This window comes from Pseudonaja textilis, chromosome 7 (genome assembly GCF_049901715.1).
Source record: "Pseudonaja textilis isolate UNSWEBS1 chromosome 7, rPseTex1.2, whole genome shotgun sequence".
NCBI lineage: Eukaryota > Metazoa > Chordata > Lepidosauria > Squamata > Elapidae > Pseudonaja > Pseudonaja textilis.
In genome coordinates, this window is record NC_141996.1 from 48,536,850 (window position 1) to 48,553,688 (window position 16,839).

The window sequence follows — 16,839 nt, forward strand, 5'->3', positions numbered from 1 at the left end:
AGCTGGCTATAAAAGCAGGCTGCAGGGTTCGGTCAGCCGCTGATCGCTGCGAGCCAGTCCCAGGCTTGGTTAGCACGTTCAGTCCTTTATTGACATAATAAAGTATTGTTGCATCCATGCCCTGGTTCAGCCTCTCATTGCTCAACTACAACAGCCCCAACCCGCCAGTAACACTGGCTGGGGCCTACCTACCTGCCATCACTGAGCTCAGCTGGCTCGCTTCCCCATCAGTGTGGCCCTATCCCGTCAGTGGTGCTGGCTGGGGTCTACCTACCTGCCCACCATCCCTGGGCTCGACTGGCTGGCTAAGCCACCATGCAGCACTCTCCCAGCTCTCCCTACCACGTGGCAGCTGTGGCACAGTGAACTGCAACAGAAGTGCTCTGACCGGTAGGGTGGCGGACCCAGCTGCCTCCCATAAGCAGGCTTGTTGCCACCGTGCCTCCACTGCCTCTGCTGCTTCTGCCCACTTCTCCTGGGGGCAAAATGAAAGGAAGTGGGCACAGGTGGTGGAGGCCCTACGGCAACAGCACTGCTTACAGGAGACAGCCAGGTCCCTGCCCTCCTGGTTGGAGCACCACCCCTCCCACCCACCACCCCCACTCACCACTCACTGCCTGCGAAGGTACTTTGGGAGGGCTGGGGGGTACTCAAGATCCCAGTGCCGCTGCCGCCGCTACATGTGGAGGTACTTTGGGAGGGCTAGGAGGGTGCTCAAGTCTATGCTGCCACCAAACTGCCCCCCTTTCTTCCTTTTCCTACTGCCCACTGCTGATTGGAGCTCGCCAGATTTGTCCCAGACCAGGTGTGTGTATGTGTGTCTGTGAGAGAGAGCTAGAGAGAGGGAGAGGGAGGGAGAGGGAGAGAGAAAGTAGAAAAGAAAGGAAGAAAGAGCAAGAAAGAAAGAGGAAGGGAGAGAAAGAAAGAAAGAGAGAGAGAGAGAGAAAGAAAGAAAGAAAGAAAGAAAGAAAGAAAGAAAGAAAGAAAGAAAGAAAGAAAGAAAGAAAGAAAGAAAGAAAGAAAGAAAGAAAGAAAGAAAGGTAGGTAAGGGGAGAGAGAGAGAAAGAAAGTAAGAAAGTAAGAAAGAAAGAACAAGTAAGAAAGAGGAAGGGAGAAAAAGAAATAAAGAGCAAGAAAGAAAGAGAAAGGGAGAGAAAAAAAGAGAAAGAAAGAAAGAAAGAAAGAAAGAAAGAAAGAAAGAAAGAAAGAAAGAAAGAAAGAAAGAAAGAAAGAAAGGAAGGGAGGGAGAGAAGGAAGGAAAGAAAGAAAGAAAGAAAGAAAGAAAGAAAGAAAGAAAGAAAGAAAGAAAGAAAGAAAGAAAGAAAGAAAGAAAGAAAGAAAGAAAGAAATAGGAAGAAATAAATAGAAAGGAAGGGGGAGAGACTGTGTGGTGTGTGCATGTGTGTGTGAGAGAGAGACAAGAAAAAAAGAAATAGCAAGCAAGAAAGGAAGGGAGAGAAAGAAAAAGAAAGAAAGAAAGAAAGAAAGAAAGAAAGAAAGAAAGAAAGAAAGAAAGAAAGAAAGAAAGAAAGAAAGAGAAATAGGAAGAAAAAAAGAAATAGGAAGGAAGGGGGGAGAGAAAACTGTGCTGTTATTTTTAATTGTTCCATTATTTATCATGTATTAATATTTTACATTTTCCCTAAACCTAGAGCAATTTTATTGATTTTACGTGTCTATAGTCCAGAACATAAATACATGTGTATTTAACAGAGTTGAAAGGGACTATGGAGGTCTTCTAGTCCACCCCCTGCTCAGACAGGAAAACTGAGGATGTCAAACTCTGAGTAGAGGTCCTGGGAAAGGTGTCAGAATAACAGAATAACACTTAGAAGGAACCTTTGGGGGAACAACCATTCAGAGAAATGGCTGTGCAGTGTTTTCTTAAAAACCTCCAGTGTTGGAGCACCCAGAATTTCTGGAGACAAGCAGATCCACTGGTTAATTGTTCTCACCGTCAGGAAGTTTCTTCTTAGTTTTAGTGTGCTTCTCTCTTTGTTCAGTTTCCATCCATTGCTTCTTGTTTTGCCTTCTGGTGCTTTGGAAAATACATTGCCTCCCCCCCCTCCTCTTTCTGGCAGCCCCTTAAAATCCTGTTGCCTATCACACTCTTGAGCAAAGCATGTGAGCCATTTTCTCCATGAAGGTACATCTATAGTATGTAGATAATAAAGTCAAAAAAAGATGAACAACATTTTTACAGAACTATAGATAAGTTGAGGCTGGATGTGACAAGGAATGGCTGGGAGGGGAGAGGCCAGGTGAGGCACCCCTTGACATGAGTGACATTGAGTTGGTCACGCCCACCCAGTCACAGGACTACCAAGCCACAACCACAATTTAAGCCACACCCACAGAACTGGTTGTTAATAAATTTGAATCCCACCCCCGTCTTCTGCACTTACTTTCAGTTTCCTTTTTCAAAGTCAATTCATTCTTTTCAAGGGTAGATTAGTATCTCTCTTTACCAGTGCTATTCTCTGATATAGAATGCCGAGAAACTCAATTTTGTTCAGGTGATATTTCTGATTCTGATTACAGCTTTATATTCAGCAGAAAAGAAGAAGTTGCATTTCCAGAAAAAAGAAGAGGAACAGCAGGTTTTAAATATAATAATATAGCAATTTCTTTATAAATGTTCCCAGTTTATTGATGAAGCTTTTGCACATACAAGTGCTATGTTTTTGTTTTTTTCTTTACTTGGACTGCATGTGCTTGCTGAAAATGGTCAACTGCATTCCAAACATTATTCACAACTTTGTTTTGATTAAAAAAAAAACTAAGCAAACACTTATTTATAAAAATATGCCTTCCTTCTATCCTGAAGCACAGATTTTTGGTTAAGTGTGAATGGTGTATACATGCTTCCATGACACAGATGCTGTATGGGGACAAGAAAGACAGAAGGTATGACATTATTTATTTGCTCAATTAAGGCCAGGTGGACTTTCAAGAAATATTATGACATACAAAGATCATTTTTTTAAATCCCAGTTTAAAATGGCACTATAATAAAGAGCTGAATAGAAACCTAAACAGAATAAAAGAATAACAGAGTTGGAAGGGACCTTGGAGGTCTTCTGGTCCAACCCCATTCTCAGACAGGAAGCCCTACACAGGGGTGGGATGCTACTGGTTCGGCCCAGATCTATAGAACCTGTAGCTGCGAAGGGAAGCTGACACCGAATCGGTTCGGTGTTTGGCCCAGCCGCCTGCCTGGGCTCTAGGCTGTCCTTTATTCCCTGCTTTTCCCTCCTCTGCTGCTTTGCGCGGCACAGCTGAGGTTGAAAAAGCAGGAAACGAGGATTTTTAAAGGCTGCACACCAGAGTGCAGCACTTGTCAGCTGTCCAGGCGGAATAGCTGATGATTTTTTCAAACGCTGCACACATGATTGTGCCCAGTTTGGAGAACCGGCAAATCGCTCCACTAGCTGGCCCCTCCCCTCCCCACCCACTCCCTCCTTACCTGGCATGTGAGCCATCCAACTTGCCTGGTTTGGTAAGTTGCATTTTTTCCTTTTTTTGCCCTGACCTGCTGTATTGGCTTTTTTGGCAGTGTGATTTGCACCAAAGTGTCACTTTGCAAATCACATAAAATCAAATGCACTGATTACTCTAAATCACAAACAAGGGGAGGAAGGAGGAATAAAAAATGTATGTGAAATTTCTAGTGGTATATAATTGTTTAGTCTAACATGAACATAAAGCTAACTGATTTAAATTCCAGAGTTAATCAACATGAATCAATTTGCAAAGTAAAATATTATTGACACTAAACGTATTCCCATATTTTTTTCTAAAGTATCTTTTAAGTAATAACATATAATATTAAGACCATGTAAAGTACAATGTGATGCACCATTTAGTCATATACCAGGAAGAAAAAAATTCTCCTTTTCCTCCTTTTTATGAATATGAAAATATTTGGTTTTAAAATTGTTGCAAAGAAGAAAAAAATTCAGAGAATTTTTTCAAGAGTAATGTGTAATATTCTTAGATACTTTCAAGAGTAATTTGTGGTATTCATAACTTTGAAGCAGTCAAACGCACACATTTTCTGCTAGAGCTACTACTGCTGTGCCTAAAGTTCAATCAACACTTTTGGATAATAGGCCACCACAGTGTAGGATTGTTGTAGCAATTCAGGTCTTGGTGGTGACTCTATCATTAAAATCAGGTTTTTGCACTTTGATGCTTCACGTACCACACAATATTACTCATGCAAAAATGTTCAACACTTGTAGCCAGGACATTTCCCTTTTCCATTGCAGTATCCCCTTTGTTGTCTGATTTACCATTTCTAGACATTCTACATTTTTTCAGATTGGCTTCTCAAACATCATCATCCATATAGTAATAAACTATATTTTAGCCTCTGTAAGTATTCTCTTAATAATTGTAGCTAAATCTATAATGTTACACAGTACAGTATATACTTCCATAGTTGAATCTTGTTGAATCTAAAATGTTTATTTTAGAGCATAAACATATACATTGTGCCATGAATAAAGTAATGCATTTCATCATGTGTAGGAATACAAAAAACAAATAATTATAAAGTGATAGCTCCAAAGAGAAGACAAATGTTTGCAATAATAGATACCTGTTCAAATGGCCTTTAGTATCTTCAGTTGTGTGAGATATACTCGGTATACTTTACATAAATGACCTTTGCAATCATATTAAAAGCAACTGCATTCTCCTTGCTGGTGATTCAATGGCTATTCAATGCCACCAACAACACTGCTGCCCTTCAAAAAGTCCTTCACTATGTGTCAGAATGGTCAAACAAGTGGCAACTTCAAATCTCAACAAGCAAATGCTCTGTCTTACACATTGGCAAAAAAAATCAGAACATAAAATATAAGCTGAATGGACATGAACCTATAGACGACGCCCATTCTGTCAAGGATCTTGGAGTACTCATCTCTGATGATCTAAGTGCCAAAGCCCACTGTAACAACATTGCCAAAAAGCATTAAGAGTTTTTAACCTAATCCTACATAGCTTCTTTTCTGGTAATATTGTACTGCTAACTAGAGCCTACGAAACATTTGCTAGACCAATTCTTGAATACAGTGCATATCGGACATTAATACAATTGAGAGGGTCCAGAGATATTTCATGAGAAGAGTCCTCCACTCTTCTGCTTGCAACAGAATACCTTATTCCACCAGACTTGAAATTTTGGGCTTAGACAACTTAGAACTACACCACCTTTGGTCTGACCTAAGCATAGTATATAAAATTATCTGCTACAATGTCCTACCTGTCAATTACGACTTTAGCTTTAACTACAACAATACACAAGCACATAATAGAAACACACTTAAGGTAAACCGCTCCAAACTTGATTGCAGAAAATATAACTTCAGCAACAGAGTTATCAATGCCTGGAATGCACTACCTGACTCTGTGGTTTCTTCCCCAAATCCCCAAACTTTAACCTTAGTCTGTCTACTGTTGACCTCACCCCTTTCCTAAGAGGTCTGTAAGGGGCATGCATTAGTGCACCAACATGCCTACCATCCCTGACCTAATGCCCCCTTTTATTTGTACCCATTTCATGTAATCATAATCATGTTCTAATTATATCTGTTATCTAATACATGCTTGACAAATAAATACTCAATAAATACTGAAATATTTTGATGTCACCAGATATAAACTTAATTTAAGGCATACAGAAGTTGGGGAAGGAGGAATTTCCGGTTTGTCGGCTTCGGTGACAGCAGGGATTCGCTTTTCTCCACGATCCCTGCTGTGCTAGACACCTTGGTGCCTCCGATCCTGATGGATTTGGAGGCTAAGGCTGCCCTGTTGGGGCAGCTGAAGAAAGGGGGGATCCGGCCAGGGGTTGAGGGGTATCGCAAACCACCTCCCCAGCCGGCAATAACCCCCTTCTCTCAAGACGGTGGAGCGGCGGTCTTAATGGCCACCATAAAGAAGCCGGCAACTGGATAAAGAATGTGCAGGAGGAAGAAGAAGGAGTTTTAAAACGAAAGTTTTTTCTTGGTCGAACTGGGACCTTAAGGACATATTCAACACCTGGGAAAGTATTGGCTTTTTTCTGGATGCTACAATGTTCCCGATTGATGTTTTCAGCAGCGAAGAAAAGTGATGAAAAGGGAAAGTTACTCTCCCTCCCTTATGGAATTAACAAATGGACAAGGGAAACCTGCCTTTTGATAGAAGGTAAAACCTAAACTCCTTTGTTATAAGTGGGAAGGGAGAGGCTTGGAAAAAAAAATTTACTCTAAGACTTTGCTGGAGGAGATGCCTTGAAGATAAAGAGAATAGAAATTAATTCTAAAAAAGATTTAAAGCACAGACTGGACATTTTTTCTTTCCCTAATTTGACTTCACCCCTAGAAGAGAAATTGTAAAAAGAAGTTTGTACTCTGCCTGGACTGTTTGATGACTGTGGGATTTTGGGACTTTTGGGAACTGTTTTAAGTTTGGAAATAACTGATTGGCTTAATAATAAGAAGAGGAACAGAAAAAGAAGAAGAAACAGTTTAAAATGGCTCTATCTCTTGATGAACTAAAAAAACAATATTTAAAAATAAGGAAAGAAGGCAAAGATGTTATGGGAGAAGCCCTTTGTTTCCTAGATATGGCGCTTGTCATGTGTCAGCAAATTAAACAACAGCTGGAAGAAACCAAGGAAGAAGAAGCCATTTTTAATGAACTAAATGGTGTGACTAAGAAAGAAAGGAGAAAGAGAGGAGCGAAAAGGAAGGACTTAAGAAATAAAAAAATATTTATGAAAGAGAAAAAGAAGATGCAAAAACAACAGAATGCTAGAAAGCAAAAGGAAAGAGGAATGCAACAGAAAGGGGAAACCAAGAAGGCAGAGGTTTGGAGAGGAGTGGGTAAAAAGTTTAGGCGGGCTAAGAAGGAAAGGGAAAAGGGGGAAAAAGTTACAAAGGTATAAAACAAGATGGAGAAAAGAAAATTTCTTTTAGGGATAATGGGTAATGTATGGGTTTTATTTTCTTTAAAAAAGGGGGGATTCTGCAAAGTACACATGAGTATTGTAATAGTGGTATTTGTATTATAAGTAGATAATCAGAACTTTTTAAGATCTAATAAAAGACCAAAATATTAAGGTATAACTTTAAAATGTTTAATAATGAATGATTTTAAGTTTTAATAAAATACTAAAGGGAATGTTTAAAATATTAGTTTAAATATAGAGTTTAATGGATTAATGTGTTGAGTTATGGATTTATTATTGTAGTATTGGTTTCTGAAATAGTAGAATGTACTAAGCAGAATCTGATTGGGATTTAGGTGTTATTTTAAATTTTAATTTAGGGGAATGATAGAAAGGCATCATACTCTGATGAGTGATTCCAGGGGAAACTATTCTTTTTTATATTGGAAATAAGACAGATGTAAATGGAGAAATGGACAAAAGATATAAAAATATTTTTCTTTAAAGCAAGATTAAATATATAAAACAGAATTAAGACGAGGCAAAAGTGGAGAGGAGTTATATAATAGATATAGAATGGTAAACAAGATAGGTAATGGTATATAAGAAGAGCATGAATTCAATTGAAGTCCATACAAAAAGAGGTAATCTGGGGCCAAGTTACTTTCTAAAAGAAAGTTTTATGTTTTTATGTTTATGTCTTATGTGTGTGTGTCCAATTAAGAATTAAATAATAAAATCTCGGAGGAAGACTAGATGAGAACAATTATAAACAAGCCAGAGGAAAATATAAATGTGATGACTGAATAGCAGATAAATTAGAAAGGAAATATGATTGAATAATGATTAAAGAGAAACAATGTGGAATTTGGTAAAGGGAATTTACGTGTTTATATGGAAATGGGATAAATTATAAGTATGTGATATAAAGCAATGTGTTACCTGCCTTGTAAAGATTTACAATGGAAAGAGGTTTTATGTTTTTAATGTTTAATGATGTTTTGTTTTGTTTGTTTGTTTGTAAAATCAATAAAACTTGTTTTTTTAAAAAAAAAGTTGGGGAAGGTAATAATTTAGGATAATCTCAGGATTCTCTTGATGACTAATAGCATTTGAGTCAGCTCCAAAATTATGAGATTTCTGAACAGAAATTGTCTTAGCTTATTGATGGCCTTTATTGATGGAATTTGATGTGGTTTGATTGTGTAGGGAAGACTTGCACAATTACTGCAAATATGATTGCTTTTATTTTTTTGAGGTAACATTCTGGCTTAATATCCTTGATATAGCAAGATCAGAAAATAGTACCAAATGTTTCACAACCATCATCATATAAATTGTGTCATTTCTGTGATGATATCATGATGCATATTGTGTGATCAACCCATATTGCTTAAGAGAAAGGGGATGCAGGGAGAATTTTGACTAGGGATCAAGCAATGTCATCTGATACAATTACATGTACGAAAATAACTGAATATAAAAGTTATATGCAAGTTTCTTTTCTTTCTTTGTTAGATTTAGTATTTACTGGTGCTACCTGTGATTTTAGAACCTTGTTATTTTCCTAGAATCTTATGAACTTTGGGTCATCAAGGGAATTTAAAAGAAATGGGAAGATGTAAATTTTCATGGCAACTATGTATATTTTTTTCCTTGAGCAATAAAATTCCCATAGAATTCTGGAAAAATCTAGAAAAGATGTTTAAAAAAGGATAAAGTACTTCCTTTTTGAATTGGTGGTAAATGTGTGTTCATTGCTTTCATTTTGAAAAAATATATCTGAATCTTAGCTTTTTTCATTATTTCTGAAACAAATACATACTTTTAAAAGCATACAAAAGCTTTTGCTATGATTTATGAGAATGACAGTTTTGTTCAACGCAAACACATCCTTTTCCATTTACTAGATTCATAATATTTAAGGAAAAGATGTAAAAGTTTTATATGGACATTTAATATTCCTTACATTTTTACATATGTAATATCTTAATCAGTTATTATGAAGTAATTTATAATTTCCCTTAATTTTTTTTCTGATTAAACACAATGGAGGCATTTTGTGAAATATGATCTTCCCCCATTCATCCACTGTTCCCCACCCCCACCCCACCGAGTTAGTCAAAAGCTTGTGTTTTCAGCCAAGTGTAATTGGCATAACATTCTTGTAGGAAAAATGCCCAGGAAGTAACCCACTAATTTTAGGGTAGAACTATTTCTGGAAATACTATGTGCTAAAATGCTGAAGAACCACTTATATTGCAAGTATATATGCAGGATCTTGAACTTTGATTCAGACTTTGAGTGGGATAAGAAGAATAAAAACCTGGATGCTAAAAATATAGATACCTTATAATATATGCTTTTCAAAGATCTACTTACTCTAAAAGGAGGAAATGATTTTAAAAATATAATCTAATAATTTATTAAACAGGAAGGAAAAATAATTTTGTCCTCTCAGCAGAAACCATTTAATCATTTATAAAATGAAAAGATTCAGAACTAAGCATTAAAGTGGGTCACTCTGATTAAGGATTATTGACAGAGAAGAAGTTGAAGTAGTAATAAATTTTTATTTTTATAGGTTCAAAATCTCATGAGGATGATGATGTTTTGGAGGGATCAGATGGATCAGTCTGGGGAAACAACTCTTATCATTGAGAAGCAATACACACCTCCTGTGTATGCATAAAACACTATTCTATGCACATCCCAAAGCAGAGAGCTAAAGTTTCAAGCAATTCCACTTTTGTAATACAGACAATACAATAGGAGCCCAAGCAAATCTCTGGAGTTTTCTACTACATGGAATAAAGACTATGACACACTTTAAAAGATTAAAGTATAGAAACATCATACAACATTTCAAGGTCCTGCTTCACAAGTAATGCTTCTAATTGTAAGCAAACAAATGTAAGAGTCATAGCATTTACCTGAAGCTTACTAATATCAAGGGCAATTGAAAACAGACTGGATAATATAGACAATAATGAGTGACGTTTAATACTAGATATGGTTTTAATATACAATAAACTGGATATACATATACTTACAGCATCATCTGCCATTTATTATGGATGTACAATATATAGGCTTTGCTCAGCCAAAACTCAATCAGGACATTTTGCAGAAAAAATATAACCATTAACCATTTTCCCCATTCTTTATAAAAATAGCCATGTTTTACAGTAACTCATTAGCAGCACCTGTTCCACATACTGCTAAATACCAATCATTGATTAGCAGCTTTTCCAAATTTTTGCAGTGGTCGTGTGCCAGTTAAAATTCACTTTCCTAATGGATTCATATAACGTACTGAATGTACTTGGAGGTTTTTCCTGCTTCACTTGGTGATTCTACTGTTTCAACAAGCCTGGACAGGGGTTAGGTGGCATGAAAGCTCTTCCATTTGTATTGATACTGACTTGAATTTTGCATGGCACAAGAGAACAGTTTGTTTCTTCCTATTAAAAGGAGTGCCTGGAGATTTTGCTCTGCTAGCCGTTGTGAACTACAAGGGGCGATGCTCATCTCCATTCAAGGTCACTGAGCCAGCATTGTCTGAAGACATTTCTGTGGTCATGATGTCATGGAGCACTGTAACCTTCCCATCAAAGTGATACCTCTTCACCTACTTACATTTGCATGCTTTCAAACTTCTAATGTGGCAGGAGCTGGAATAAAGACAAGAACTTATTCCATCATGTGGCACTCAGATCTCAAACTTGGACTGCGGTCTTTCTAACACTACTTCATGTTAACTGGAAACTTTTTACAGAGCAAAAAGTTTGTTTCCATGGTTTAAAGAAATTAAACTGCCAATTATCAAAATTCACGTAATTTAGACTGTTTCTAAACTAATTTTGAAGTATACATGAAAAGGCTGCATTTTTCTTCTATAGACAAAAAATCAAAACCCCTAAGTTAGCCACAAAACTTTCAGTATTTTTTTTTGGAGTATTTTTTTTCTTGTCTGGTATCTTACCTTTGGAAAGAGAAATTTCTTTCTGCCAAAAGCATTTGGCTGACATTTCTTGTCTGTAAGTATTTTCTCTGAATTTTCCATAGTGAAAAATGTTGGAACCAGATGAATATTTATAGAAGGGAATTCTCATTGAGTTTCACTGGATGCACAAACAAACTATTATAATCATTATTCTATTGGATAATTTTCTCTTTTTGTTTGTTGCAGATAATAAATAAACTAGAGTAGAGACAACAGATTATCTCTGTCAAGGTTTGTATCTAAATTTTCCTCTTTTTGAAGCAGATGGTTCCTATAGAGAGAGTTTTTATTGTCATCAATGTAGGGTTTTTTTTCCTGTTTGAATTGTGTTGGTGTTTGTTCTGTTTGTTGCCAAAATCAAAGGGTGCCTGATAATCTATCCCAGTGAGTTGTCACTGAGAAAACTTAGAGATCATTTCCAGATAGTTCAATAGAATAGAATATTTTTTACATAACTTACAACAAGAACTGGCTCACAACTTCCTTTTCTTCCTAATACATTCCTTGGTAAAACTACATCCGGTCTCACAATTATTTTTTAGCCATAGCTCTATGTCTGTAGAGATAAACAAATACAATTCATGCACACATATAGTTCAAAGTGTGTGTCTGTGTGAAGATAGAAGAGAGAGGGAGGGTGAGAGAGGGAAGGGGAAGGGGAGAGGGAGAGGGAGGGAGAGGGAGGGAGAGCGAGAGGGAGGGGGAGAGAGAGTGTTTTCCCTCTCCACACATGGACAAGCCCCTGGCCTTACTTTTTCTATCAAATCCTTATTGCCTTAACAGCTATATGAGTAACTGTTGAATATTATAGAGTTAAGCAGGGAATTGGCTCGAAGACTTCCGGGGTCCCTTCCAACTCTTTTATTCTGTTATTCTATATTTTACCTTTTTATTCTTATTTTCAAAGGTTCCTAAGCAAGTGTTTCATTTTGAAAACTTACGTATGCTAGTGGGAAGAATGCATATGAATTATGGAGAAAAATATTAATATCAAAATTAATAGGAAATCGAAGTTTCACAATCAACACTAACACGCAGCAGTAACTTTGTAACCAAGTATATTTTAAGTAGAATATTCTTTGTATTTGCTAAGGCCTTTTTACTTAGTCTTTCTAAAATCTGAAATGACTTCATTTTCATTTTATAAAGTTTGTTTGTTGAAAAATATCTTTCATGGAATATATATATTTAGCAGAGATTCACCATCTGACAAACAATGGAAACCTTTTGCTGTGATGTTGGAATAAATACTAGATATGTTTTTTAATATATTTTTTTAAAAAATCAAAATAATTTCAAACAATATTAACAAAATATGTGTAGGCATTTAGCTGTATGTTTAAGATGTATTTACAAGCACACATTGTTTAAAGATGATTATGTTTTCTTAGGAACATGGTTTGGAATATGGTTTTTGTAGGAATGTGGTGTCATAGAAATGTGGTTTTATACAAAAGACTTCAACCATTGTAATGTCTTTGTAATACCAACAAGATCAGATATAAATTGGACAATCTTGTGTTGCAAGATTCTGAATGTCATAATTGTCTTAATGACACCCATAGAAGAGATAATTATATCTCATCAAAGAGCTAATCTAGTATTATTATTCATTTCCAGTCCAACTGTAGCATCTTTGAAGCATGGAAAAGGATAAGGATAGAGTCTCATATTATCAGTTAGCACTAGGGCTCTTTGTAGCAGCAACTCAGCCTTACTTGTTGAACAACATTAATGCCTTATAGGACTCTATTTCTTAATATCTTCAGGGCAGAACAGAGTTCAGTAATGGAAAAATGAAGTCCTGTCTGTCTGAAAGAAATGATGATTGATATTTTCAAGTTTCAAAAAACTCTGTCCACCAATTTTGACTCAGTAGATTATCTGGTAATAGATTTTAAAAGATTGCATTTTTTCAATAAATTGTTTGATTTTTTCCTCTTAGCATTCCATCAATAAATGAAAAATCACATCATGATTCTATGATTCTGTTTAATAAAAAAATCAGTTCAGTGAATTCATATTTTCAGACAACTATGTTGTGTATTCATGGGATTTCAGCTTTGTTAGAAAGATGGGGGAAAATGCCAAGATGCTGAAAGCAACCTACAACATATGTAATAAAATTATGATGTTTATTTTTTGTGAAGTTTGTTTTTCCTTTAATGTAGTTGTGGCTCTGTTTGAAGCTGTGCATGAGCACTGTGGGTTAATGTTGCTTTGAAAATAAGCAGTTGTGATATATTGTTGTGATATATGCTCTGCTTCTTTTGTCATTGCAAATTATGTTACAATGGCTGGTCTTGCATTGTAATGATGCAGTTTTTAAAGTCTTTTTTTCACAAGAGAGATATTTTGGTGGTGCAACATTAAAGTGAATTTGAGTCAGCTCTATTTTCAGGATTGAATCTGTGCAAAGAGATTATATAAAAATATTTCAGGATCCAGTTTTTATTTTTTTATAGTTTATTTTATTGTATAGTTTAATATTTTTTCCCATTGGCATTGTTTTGGTAACTAGCCAATTCTCTTAAAAGGATCATTATGTCACTTTCATGCTCTCAAGTCAATGTGGAGCAAAAAAATAAATGGAAATGGAAATTCCATCTATATAAATATCTTGCTGAGAATATATATATTAATTAAGGGCAATTCAGATGATTAATAATTTTCTCTGATTGATATACATATCCCATTGATATACATTTTAAAATACTATTATGCAAAACAAGAAATCTGAAGATTATTAGATTGAGCAACATTCATAAAATAAGTTGTCTAATCTGCAAAACCACTTCGGAAGAAATAGAGAAAAAGACAATTTTACCAAAAGTGGGCAGGCTTGTTTTTTTTTAATGCATTTAAGATTATTTTGTGGGATAAAAGAGAATAGTACCATATAAGTTGATTATACGTGTTACAAAAGAAAAACAAGACAAAGCACTCCACCCAAATATTTAAAATATCTTCAAAAGTAAACTACGGTATAACTATTTATCTTGAATTTTCCCCATCCCCACCCTCTGTATCTAATTACAGGTATTTCTTTCAGAAAGGTCTTGATTTTGCACATTAAAACTTTGGATGAAATGTGAACTTGACAGTTTGATGACAGTAGCAACATTTGTGTATGAAATAATACCCAATTATTATAATTGAATAACAAACATTGCCATTTATCCTGATTCTGCCTGTTCTTAATGATGTCATGGTTGTGTAATAACTTTTGGGAATAATGTTTAAATCCTGCTTTAAGCCATGTCCAAATCATTTCACGTAAATAGTCAGCCTCTGCTATTTATTTTGAACTTAATCTTCTTTGAATAGCAACTTCATTAGCCTGCCTCAGATTCCAGTTTATATGGGAAGGAGCATATCAAATGAATAGAATTAGAATCAAATTATAAATTTGGCTATGATTCTTACATAGAAAGTATCTGGAATGTAATCTTGGATTTTCATGCCTTCTATGACAGAAAAGATTAATTAAATTGTTCCTCTTTACTCAAGCCTGGAAAAAAGTACTCTAATTACATCCTTTGTTTAGCTGGTAGACCAATTGAATCCATTATTGAACTGCTGGTTCATTAATCACTAATCATTTATTATAAAGTGAACATAAAAAGATGACAGTCAACAATTTTCTGAATTCTTAAACATTCATTATTCTAGGCAGACATGGGGAATAAATGGACCTCCAGTTATTACTAAATGATAATTCTTGCTAATCCCAAGCATACTTCTTCAGATTCCCCTTGTCTGCTAGAAATAAATCAGTTATGGCACTATTAGCCTACAAATTTCAGCTTCATCTCTGTGAAACAGGATGGGACTACAAGAAATATTTGCTATATCAACTACATTTCTAAAAGAACAAGTTAAGGCCTGATATTCTTCTTGTCAGACATTACTTAGGACTCAGTTCTATTGCATGTAACATGATAGTACCTGTTATGTCTTTGGGACTGGTTGGGGTTCCCAACCAGGTCCGTTCTTTGAGCGGGAGCACCAGCAGCTCCCATTGGCTGGCTCCGTTTGACAGTCGGCTATAAAAGCCGGCTGTCGGGTTGAGCCAGTTGTCGTTCGCTGGCAAGTCTGCCTGTTAGCTAGCAGACGCGACGACCCTTTATTCTTAGAATAAAGCTTGTTCCAACTATGCTCTGGTCTAAGCCTCTCATTTCCTCGATCCACAACAGTAACCTTCCAATATTTGAGGGGCTCCTACAAAGATGAGGGGTGAAACTATTTTCCAAAGTACCAAAAGGCAAGAAAAGAAACAAAGGAGAGAAGCAACCTAAAACTAAGAGGAAATTTCCTAATGGTGAGAGTAATCAAAAAATGGAATAGATTGCCTTCAGAAGCTGTGGGTGTTCTATCACAAAGGCTTTTTAAAAAGAGAATAGACAACTATTTGTCTGAAATGATATAGGGTTTCCTGCTCAAGAAGGGGTTGGACTAAAAGACCTCCAAGGTCCCTTCCAACTCTATTATTCAGTGTTCTATTCCTGAATGCAAGATCTGTATATTTGGTTGAGAAAAATTATTGAAAATGTTTATTTCTCCTTATGAATGTTAAGATGCTGAGTGGCTACTCTGAGTCTTTGATAATTGAATTGTCCTATGCTGAATGCTTGAAGTCTAGCAACAGAGATCATCCTATGCATTTATTTTATTAATGTTAAAATATCTTCTGTGGGAAGAAATCTCCATCTGGTTCAGTTCCAAGGTGGGAGAAAGACACTAGAAATATGGAGGCTGACTGGAAAGATGGTTTATTGGTGAAGCAGAACCACATATGGCTTTGAGCAGCTGACAAAATGGAGTTGAGAGTGGGTTGCTTTTATACCTTCTTTTGGGCTTTGTATTTGAGCTTCCTATTCCTGTGCAAGAACATGTATTCTATTGCTGTTGTAGAGTTTATTTAGGGGTCATAGCTGGCTCCATAGGTTGTCTAAGCTCCCAGGTTTAGTTGAAGTTTGCTGGGGGTGGTGCAACTAAAAGGATTTTGGGCAATTCCTATTGTGGCTGAGGGCTAATCCTATCTTTGTTCAGACCCTGAACAAAGTATTGTTCTATCTTGATGGAATTCTGCCTGCAGTATCTGTTTTGCCTATCAATAGAGCTAACTAGATATTTGGGTTCTTTCAATAAGCTTTTTATATCTTAAGTGTCGACATCTGCTGAGGGCTATTAAGAAAGGTGGGGGCTGCTTTCTGTCTCCAAGAGCATGTTTCTCCATTCCTCCCTTTGGGAAATATAATATTCTTCCTTTTTAAAATATTCCTCAAAATATTTCATTCTTCGGGGTGGGGGGATGTTCCCACACTTCTTTCCTACCACTCAGCACTTCTTGACTCACAGTTTTATATGAACAGGAAGTAAGAATATTGAAGTGAGCAAGTGAAATGCATGCGCATTTTAAAAACGAAATAAAAACTCACACTTCTCCCATATAAAGTTTTTTAAATTCTATTCTCTTTATCTGTGCTTGCTTTGCTCCCAACCTATAAAAGCATCATGGAAAAAGGAGGACAAAAAATCTGCCCTAATTCTGACTCAAATCACAACAAATCAAAACATCTCTATTTTTTTTTATGGAAGGTTATTTTCTAGATCTTTAGTCTGGCTGTGAACTTGAAATTTACAATGACTTGTGATAAGAAAGAGTTACCACATTCTTTCTGTTGATTCCTGCTGATTAAAATATCAATCATAATGTGCTCACATTGTGGCTTATGACAGGATCAGGATATGCTACAATATTCAGTGGCTGCAACCCTGAAATTATTGTCAGTTCAAGGGACATGGACTTTCATTTACATTTCTAGGGCTTTGCAGGCAGAGGGAAGTCCTGAAAGGGGAAATATTTTAAGCTTCTTGTTGTACAACATCT

At 36.1% G+C, this 16,839-nt stretch overlaps 1 long non-coding RNA gene across 1 annotated transcript in view; it reads left to right on the forward strand.

Moving 5' to 3' along the window:
• Positions 1–16,839, forward strand: part of LOC148125330 (uncharacterized) — a 42,345-nt gene that overhangs the window by 22,947 nt on the left and 2,559 nt on the right. Inside the window, exon 2 of the long non-coding RNA XR_015744345.1 lies at positions 11,133–11,177. This is a non-coding gene — a long non-coding RNA (uncharacterized LOC148125330). The remainder of the gene's footprint in view (positions 1–11,132; positions 11,178–16,839) is intronic.